The sequence below is a fragment of the Carassius auratus genome, chromosome 16 (assembly GCF_003368295.1).
Source record: "Carassius auratus strain Wakin chromosome 16, ASM336829v1, whole genome shotgun sequence".
In the NCBI taxonomy this organism is placed as follows: Eukaryota; Metazoa; Chordata; class Actinopteri; order Cypriniformes; family Cyprinidae; genus Carassius; species Carassius auratus.
Window position 1 is genome coordinate 18,575,248 of NC_039258.1, and position 8,551 is coordinate 18,583,798.

The 8,551-nt window shown below is 45.4% G+C and overlaps 1 long non-coding RNA gene across 1 annotated transcript; it reads right to left on the reverse strand.

Moving 5' to 3' along the window:
* Window positions 1-642: 642 nt before the first annotated feature.
* On the reverse strand, window positions 643-1,895 carry LOC113116441 (uncharacterized). The gene is made up of 4 exons (XR_003294017.1): window positions 1,752-1,895; window positions 1,160-1,186; window positions 897-965; window positions 643-738 (listed from the first exon to the last, which is right to left on the reverse strand). It is a non-coding gene; the product is annotated as an uncharacterized LOC113116441 (long non-coding RNA).
* Between the last annotated feature and the right edge of the window lie 6,656 nt (window positions 1,896-8,551).

Here is an 8,551-nt window from a genome sequence, read left to right on the forward strand (position 1 = left end):
AGGTGGAGAGAGAGCTGTTCATGCACTCCCCCCACCCACAATTCCATCCGGCCCGAGACTAGAACTCACAACCCTTCGATTGGGAGTCCAACCCTCTAACCATTAGGCCACGACTTCCCCAAAGGAAGGATGTTGTGGGTGGGGAATTCAATTATTTTTGTATTTTCTTATTTAGGGTTAAGAAGAAACATAGTTAAGGATTTGTATTAAAACATTTCAAATCTTTTTGTAAGAGTTGAATTTATTTTGAAATTTATATTATGATTTCTGTGTAAACAATCATATGTTTATTAAGGTACCTGTCTCGCTTTGTTGATTACTGTATTTAATATCATATTTAAAAGCAGTCTGTAAAATATAGAGCAATGGAAAATGACATTGAAAGCTGTATGCAAATATCTAAAATATCCATAAGCTTTAAAATAAATTGTGCTGGAATCTTTTTTTATAAATAGTACATTTATAAAGGCTATTTCATTGTAATACTGTAGACATCTCTATTTCCTTTGGGTGGTGAGAGTTCTTCCATCCTAAATAAATGAAATAAATCAATAAAAATAATTTACTGACCTCTCCAATAAGTTATTTATCTATCAATTTATTTAGCAGATTGTTAAAGATCAATGTGGATCATCAGATTCTGTGATGTTCAAAACTCACCAGCTCTTGTACAGAGACTCTGAAGGAGAATCACAGTAGGAGCCGCAAACACTGCAATCTCAACAATTATCAAAATCACTGCAGGAAAGATGTGTGGACAGATGATAGAGAGAAAGAAGAGAATTAATCTGTGAAACTGTAAATAGCTTATTAACAGTATAAAGAAATTAACAATTACTGACAATCTGTTTTCAAATTCAAATGTTTGTTTTAGTGCATAAAAACCCATTCCATACCTCTGAATAATGATCCATCAGTCATAAAGTCTACAGTCTCTGATGTACTGTCAGCTGGATCTGTGTATCCTGGTCATCAGTTCAGTTCAAACATAATGTGACATAAATAAGACATGCATAAATACATTGTGTTATTAACAGCATGTGTGTGTGTGCAGCTGAAGTCATCTCAGTGTATGAGGTAATGATCTATTTATCTGCATAGTCAAGTCATAATGATTCATTTAATCGACTCTCTCTTTCTCGGCCCTCATGAAACTCACCTGCAGTTCTTTGTGTGGAAGGAGATGCTGGGATCCATCAAACCAGGTGAAGAATATGACAAAACACACATTGTAAAATTCAGCAAAAGTGAAACAAGATTTGCATTCATGGAAAATGCCAGCACTTGTGAAGTAACATGCTAAAGTTTTAAGTGAGGTTTAATTTTAGACTTTGATACTGTGCTTGTCACGACCCTGTGTTTGTCTTTTCTGTTTCTGTCAACTGTGTGTAAGAACTACATGCCTATTTATTCATTTTTTGGCCAGATCTATTAAACAATTCAAAAATACATTAAATACTTATACTAATAATACTACAATGATAATTAAAACATCTAGTGTACAAAATCTATTATAATTCATGAATCAATCAATCAACAAATGAATAAATAAAAAAGATATTATATAAATATTACATTTCTAAGAATTGCTGCACAATCACTGTCTACGGACAGAAGATAGAGAGAAAGCCGAGAATGAATCTGTAAAACTGTAAATTGTTTATTAACAGGGTATGAAGCAATTAACAATTACTAACAAGCTGTTTTCAAATTCAAATTTTAGTTTTAGTGCATAAAAACCCATTTCATACCTCTGAATATTGATCCATCAGTCATAAAGTCTACAGTCTCTGATGCACTGTCAGCTGAATCTGTGTATCCTGGTCATCAGTTCTGTCATGATTCTGCCCTCGTGTCCTTGATTTTTCCTAGTCTTGAGGCAGGATCATGACAAACCCGTGTTTTGTGTACAAGCACATGGCCTTGCCTTTGGGCCATGTGCTTGTGTTGTCTCGTTCCCTTGCCCCGCCCCCCTTGTTAACCTAGTCGTGTCTTGATTGTCCCATCTGTGCCACCTGTCGTGACTTGATTGTTTCCCCTATTTAGGTCTCCAAGTGTGCTCTGTCTTGCGTCGGTTCATTGTGATTTGTGTACCTCATATGTGTTCATCATTCGTGATTGTACCTTGTCCTTGAAACTCCTCGAAGTCTTTTGTCCTGCAGTGAGTGTTTGTTAGTAGTTAGTGTTCAGTCTTTGTTTACCTTGTTTTTTGTGTTTTGGAGAATTATTTAGTGTTTACCCTAGCCCTTGTTTTCCCCCTCGTGGGTTTTTGTTTTCCCTTCTGTATAATAAATCCTGTGTTGAGTTACTTCCTGTCTGCACCTGAGTTCCTCCCTACCAAAACCGTGACAGAATGAACCGACCAAAAGGGAACTCAGCAGACAGGAGGCAATTCTGGTTATCATCAGCCAGCAAGCGGGATGGTTATGAGGGCTCTCGCCTAGTGGTGTTCCGGGGGACCAGGGGAGGTCGCTCCGGAGCAAGTGGTCGAGAGGAGGAGCCACAGAGGTCCCCCCCACCTACCCAGCTGCCAGCAATCCCAGAGGGTCGTGTCCTGGCCGTGGCAACCCTGGGGGATCAGGCAAGCCCCTCCCAGAGTCCTGAGGTGCCCTCCACAGCCAGCAGTCTCCCCATGAAACGAGGGAGACGGTTTTCATGGGAGTCAACTTCAGAGTCTTCGGCGTCCGAGACTGCCCTGCCCGAGACCAAACTCCCCCAACCCGCTTCTGACCCAGCTGTGGCCTCTGCACCGCGCCCAAGGAGGAAGAGGAGGAAGAGGGGGCCTGCCGGTCCTGTGACCCTGTCTCCCCCCGTGCCAGCAGCGGAGAGCGCTGGCGTGCCCGTGCCAGCAGCGGTGAGCGCTGGCGTGCCCGAGCCGGCAAAGAAGAGGGCAGTATGCAAGTCGGCAGTCGTGAGAGCGCAGGAGAGTGCCGCGGCCGACTCTGCAGCAAAGACTTTAGTTCAGTGTGTCTCATCTCGTAAGGAGATGCCAATTGTCTTAGCGGCTAAAGCCTTTTCAGATTATTTGTCTTGTCTTGTCCGTATCCTAGAAGTCCCCGTCAGTCCTGTCTTGTCCTCAGACCCTGTCCCCAGAAATCCCGAGTGTCCTGATGTCGTCTCCCCGTGTCCCGTAGATGTCGTCTCCCCGTGTCCCGTGAGTGTTGCCCCGTGTCCTGCTGATGTAGTCATGTATCCTGTTGATGTGGCCCCGTGTCCCATAGATGTCCCGTGTCCTGTTGTCCCCCCGTGTCCAGTAGATGTTGCCCCGTGTCCCGTAGATGTCCCGTGTCCAGTAGATGTTGTCCCCCCGTGTCCAGCTGTCGTCTCCCCGCGTCCTGTAAGTCTTGCCCCGCGTCCCTTGTCTGCTCCTATCATGTCCCCTGTCAGTTGTCCCGAGACCCCTCCCCGCCCCTCACCACCCAGACCTGCCCGTACCCCCCGTCGTCAGCCTTCGTCCTGTCCTCCTAAGATTCCTGCACCACCCACCCACCCTGGTCTGTCCCCCATGAACTTTGTGGTCCCGCCTCCTCCCCTTCCCTGTTTGTTTTTTTTTATTTGTCACCCTAACCCTGCCGTCGTGTATTCATGTCTGCCTTTGTTATTATTTGTCATGTCTTGTTGGTTTGTGTCGGTGTCCCAGTCCGTCATGTCAGTCATGTCTCGTGTTTGATGTTCCCTTGAGGAGCGTCTGGAAGCCGCTCCTTAAGGGAGGGGTTCTGTCATGATTCTGCCCTCGTGTCCTTGATTTTTCCTAGTCTTGAGGCAGGATCATGACAGACCCGTGTTTTGTGTACAAGCACATGGCCTTGCCTTTGGGCCATGTGCTTGTGTTGTCTCGTTCCCTTGCCCCGCCCCCCCTTGTTAACCTAGTCGTGTCTTGATTGTCCCATCTGTGCCACCTGTCGTGACTTGATTGTTTCCCCTATTTAGGTCTCCAAGTGTGCTCTGTCTTGCGTCGGTTCATTGTGATTTGTGTACCTCATATGTGTTCATCATTCGTGATTGTACCTTGTCCTTGAAACTCCTCGAAGTCTTTTGTCCTGCAGTGAGTGTTTGTTAGTAGTTAGTGTTCAGTCTTTGTTTACCTTGTTTTTTGTGTTTTGGAGAATTATTTAGTGTTTACCCTAGCCCTTGTTTTCCCCCTCGTGGGTTTTTGTTTTCCCTTCTGTATAATAAATCCTGTGTTGAGTTACTTCCTGTCTGCACCTGAGTTCCTCCCTACCAAAACCGTGACAAGTTCAGTTCAAACATAATGTGACATAAATAAGACATGCATAAGTACATTGTGTTATTAACAGCATGTGTGTGTGTGCAGCTGAAGTCATCTCAGTGTTCAGGGCTGGACTGGTAATCTGGCATGCCGGGCAAATGCCCGGTGGGCCGACGCACATAGGGGCCGGTCGATATAATATGATTTTTTTTTTTATTGGCCAACAACCGGGCCATAAAGCAGGGACAGTGGCCCATTGGTTCATTTTCCATACTGACACTGGGCTGGCCCAATCATCTCTTAACAGGCTCCACCCCTACCCCTCTGTATCTTGTGTCAGATGCAGTCAGTGGCTCAGAGACAGAAATCTTTAGGATTGAGAAGCAAAAGCAAGGGGGGTGCAGAGAAGTAGCGGGCCAAAAAAATAAAAATTCAACATGTGCAAAAATAACCGACATGTTTACCGCTGTAGCTTCAGTTTCCAAGCCTACAGTTGTAAGATACTGGAGACAATAAAGACAGCGAGTGTAACTGCACGATAGCTGATTTTACTGAACAGCACCGAAAAGCAGATAATACTGATCTGTATACAAAAAGCACTGGCGTAGACAACGTAACAACGTAAATGGTAGAACAATGAAATTAAACAAAGGTGCCACACTTGACATACTTCTTTAACTATTCAGAAGCAACTTGTTAATTACCAACAATTGAATGCTATCAACAAAACAGTTAAGCCTACTGGATTATTTCACTCATGGGCTAATGGGCTACAAATTCAGTCTTTCAGGAGGCTTAACCACTCTGCCATGCTTAGTGATGTAGGGCAGACAGGGCTGAGGTTTATCCACATTCAGGGGTTCCTTATAAGGTGATGCTGAAGTCCCTACTAGGGGACGAATCAGTTCTTCTTCTTCTGGAAGAGCATCAGGCAATTCCTCCCAAGGCTCATTTTGCATGAGGTGACGGGACTGATTCGCCCTTGCAGTGCTTTTGTGAAGGTGCTGACTGTTCCGGCGGAACTCCACACCACCACAGTTAACGATGTAAGACCTGGGTGTGCTGCTGTGACGCTGGACGACAACAGCTGGAGACCATTTGGCATGACCGGGGTAGGGCTGCATTCTGACTTCTTCGCCTGGCACCAGCGCAGGGCGAGTTTGCATCGTCCTGCCTTTGTCATAGTAGTATTTCTGGGAAGCTTCGGACCTATTGAGCAGGTGTCTGATTTTCAAAGAGTTGTAGGCCTTTGGGATAAGCAGCTGTTGAGCTGTAGGGAGTTTGTTTCTGGGTCTTCTGCCCATGAGCAGCTGTGCTCGGGACAACTCTACTGTCTCTAGGGGGGTTGTTCTGTAGTCCAACAATGCCAAATGTCTGTCTGGTGCTTTGTTCCAAAGCCTTTTCACCGTTTGTACTGCATGCTCGGCTTCTCCATTTGAGTGAGGTGTGTGAGGTGATGCTGTGAGATGTGATATGCCATAGCTCTTACAAAAATCTCTGAATTCCTCTGACGCATACTGGGGCCCATTGTCTGTTCGTAAGACAGTAGGAATCCCATGACAACTGTGATTTCAATATTTCAATGGCAGTACGACTTCTCTGATCTTTAAGATCGTCCACTTCAATGTATTTTGAAAAGTAATCTACGAGAAGAACGAAATGTTTGCCATCAAATTCAAAGATGTCTGAGGCCATTAGCTCAAATGGCAGTTCTGGGGTTTCAGTTGGCTTTAGAGGCAATCTTGGTAGTTTGTTTTGGAACTCTGCACATTTGCTGCAATTCTTCACCACCTCCTCTATCTCTGCGCTCATGCCCGGCCAGTAGAGTACTTCCCGCGCTCTCTGCTTGCTTTTCAGCCCTTTGTACACCACTCCATCACATATGGTCAGTTGGCTTTTTGAGTCCCAATATGGCTGAACCGTAGTTGGGGCATCTCTCCTGTGCTCTGGCCAACCTTGCTGGATGATGTGTTGTAAAGTGCTCAGCTCTTTTTTTGTGCATTCCTGTAGCTCAGCATACTTCTCTTCACTTACAGCCACATAGTTCAGCATGGATACACACTCCAATTGTTCCAACTCTGGAGTATTGTGTGACAGTTGCGCCCTGGAAAGTGTGTCAGGCAGCTCCATATCTTTTCCTTTCCTGTACCTGACAGTCAAATCATACCATTGGATGCGCAGGCGCATTCTCTGTATGCGAATGGGGGTGGCAAGCAATGATTTCTTAAAGATGTCCACCAGTGGTTTGTGGTCATTATACACAGTGACCAACTTTCTAAAGATGTAGTGATGAAATTTTGTGCATGCATGGACGATAGAAAGCATTTCCTTTTCTATTTGTGCATAGCGGGTCTCGGCATCGGTCAGAGACCTGGAAGAGAATGCAACAGGGTGATCGTCCTGCAAAAGCACAGCACCTAATCCACTGCTGCTTGCATCACAGAAAATTTCAACTGGCCCTGATGGGTCAAAGTACTTCAGTATGGGGGGGTGTGAACACAGTTCTTTGAGCCTTGCAAAAGCTCTTTCCTGAGCAGCTTGCCACGCAAACTCCACATTACTTTTCAGGAGCTGACGCAGCAGTGCATCTTCTTCGCTGAGATTTGGTATGAATTTTGACAAATAAGTCACAAACCCAAAAAATCTGCGCACTCCTTCCTTGTCCACAGGTTCTGGCATGCCCCTGACTGCTTGGACCTTGGCTGGGTCAGGCTTCAGGACCTTCTGCAGTGAGTAAATGGCCAATATATGGGACTTGGCTCTGCCGAATGCAACACTTATTGAAATTAAGCTTCAAGTTGTAGCTTGTTGCTCTCTCGATGACTTTGCATAGGATTTCAGCTTCACAGTGGGGGCAGCAATCAAGATGTCATCCATAATGGCCACTGCTCCCGTAATGCCCTCCAGCATGCCATCCATGATCCTCTGATAGATCTCAGGAGCACATTTAATTCCAAACGGTAGCCTCAACCACCTAAACCTACCAATGGGTGTATTGAAGGTTGTTAGGAACGATTATACCTCATCTAACTCGATCTGGAGGAAACCCGACTTGGCATCGAGAACTGAGAATATATGTGCTCCAGGCATAGATGACACAACTTCTTCAACAGTGCGCATGGGGTAATGTTCTCTTTTAATTACCTTATTTAAATCGCTGGGGTCTATGCAAATTCTTAACTTGTCTCCCCAAGAGACTACCACCATTGAACTGGCCCACTCAGTGGGCTGCTCGACCTTTTTATATAGCCATTTTCCTCCATTTCATGCAGTTTTTTGACAATCTGTCCCTTGAGTGCAGCTGGCTGTCTGCGCACAGGGTGAACAACACCTTTAGCATTGGGCTCTATTTTGATTGTGTACTTCCCTGGTAGAGTCCCTGTGGTCCGTATTAGCTCAGGAAAGTCACGAAGGCCTTGAGGAACAATATCTTGTTCAAGAATGCCCTCCAGAGGTGAGTCAGCCTCAGCAACATTTTTTACAGAGCTCAGCCTTGCTATCAAACCCAAAGCTTCAGCCGTGGCCCCGCTGAGCACACTTTCCTGTGCAATATCCACAATTTCAAACTCTGCATCAGTGACACACTGTTTATAGTGCACTGATAAATCTGCAGCTGCGACTGGTTTGAGCTTATGATTAGAGTAGGAGCGCAACAGCTTGTTAGAACGCTTTAATTCACCCGTGTGCATAAGTTTCTGGTAGCTGTCAAGAGTCAATGTGTTACACTTGACTCCAGTATCTATCTTGAACTGGACTCTCTGTGAAAGTATCATCAAATGCACGGACCATTTGTCCACAGTTAATGCAGCTGCTGGATGGACAACGTCTGTTAGGCTAATGTTCAGTATTTCATCATCAGACTCCTCCAGCTCTTCAACATTCAGTGTGTGAACAGCACGTTTACGGCACACTGCCATCCAGTGGTTGGGCTTGTGGCAGTATGAGCACGTTGAGCCCTTGGCTGGGCATTTGTCCTCGTTCCATTTGTGATCGGGATGTTTACCGGGATCTTCTTTCTCACCTTCAGCCCAGTTGAGCGTTTTGTAAATTTCTCTGCCTTGACCGCCTATCCACGTACCCAGCCAGCCAGCTTGCTGCTTTGCGGTTAGTTCGGATAGTGGTCCATCAAAAACAAACGTGACATGGCTCCGAAAACGGTCGAATTCCTGGTATAAATCTGCAGCCTCCCACTCAATCTTTGGGTGCTCAAATTGTGGGGAAGCCATGTTACACTTCTGACACCATGTAAGATACTGGAGACAATAAAGTCAGCGAGTGTAACTGCACGATAGCTGATTTTACTGAACAGCACCGAAAAGCAGATAATACTGATCTGTATAC